Raw genomic sequence first — 589 nt, forward strand, 5'->3', positions numbered from 1 at the left:
AGTGGGGGGAGAGCGTACCCGACGCCCTTCAGGGAGGTCCGACGGCACCCACAGGCATCGCCGCGTTGGGGCCGAACGAGCCGCCAGAGATTTCTCCCAACCCAAACCCCCACCACCACCCCAGACGAATCATAGTGCACCGCCCATCACGCCGCCCACCAACATGTGCCACCACGGACACCGAATCAACTTCGTCGTCTCCCTGAGGTCACCAACACAACCTGGAGGACGGAAGAAGAGATAGTGGCCTCAAGGGCATCTGCAATATCGCCGACGTGAGGGGACAACCACCAATGCTGCCGCGGAGCCGGACGGACGCACGGACAAGAGGCCTGCCAAGCGCCGAGGCCCGGCCAGACCCAAAAGGGTCCGGACAGCCCCTACCGTCACGCAGCAGCTCGCCGGCCGACGAAGCCGCCACCTCCCGCAGACCACCGCCTCCTCGCCACCAACCAGGGAGCAACGTCGCCGCGCACCCAGTCACCGGCCCACCCTAGCCCAGATGGAGCCCGAAAGGGCCCAGATCTGGGCCGCGCGGTGCCGCCGGCCACCAGTACCGCCACGCCGCCACGTGGCCAACGACCGCGCC

Source organism: Triticum aestivum, chromosome 5A (assembly GCF_018294505.1).
Source record: "Triticum aestivum cultivar Chinese Spring chromosome 5A, IWGSC CS RefSeq v2.1, whole genome shotgun sequence".
Classification (NCBI taxonomy): Eukaryota; Viridiplantae; Streptophyta; class Magnoliopsida; order Poales; family Poaceae; genus Triticum; species Triticum aestivum.